This window comes from Eimeria mitis, genomic scaffold (genome assembly GCF_000499745.2).
Source record: "Eimeria mitis Houghton genomic scaffold, Emh_scaff929, whole genome shotgun sequence".
NCBI lineage: Eukaryota > Apicomplexa > Conoidasida > Eucoccidiorida > Eimeriidae > Eimeria > Eimeria mitis.
The window spans coordinates 5,583-6,060 of NW_013576846.1; positions in this window are offsets into that span (position 1 = coordinate 5,583).

Here is a 478-nt window from a genome sequence, read left to right on the forward strand (position 1 = left end):
TATCCGTTTATTTAGGTCGAAATAAAACCCATTTCCCTTGTGGACGAAATCTCTCCCAACTCCAGTGTTCCCTTTTTGCGGTAGAGGGCCCCCCCCCCCTTTGCTGCTTAGGGGGCCCCCCTATTGATGCTTTTTTTGTTGTTATTGTTTTTCTTTTTTAATTAGTTTTATTTGTTCTTTTATTTATTTTTTGTTTAATTTCTATTCTTGTATTAATAGTATATAATATATTTGTATATTTTAATAATAATATATTTTATTTATTTTTTTGTTTATTTCTTTTGTTGTTTTTTTACTATTCTTCACCCAATATAATAAAATACAATAATATAAAATGTTATATAAAAAATACATCATTCATCTATTGATAATATATTTTATATTTATATTTATATTTATTTTTTATCTATAAATAAGCCATCAATACATATATATATATATATATATATATATATATATATACATACATACATACATT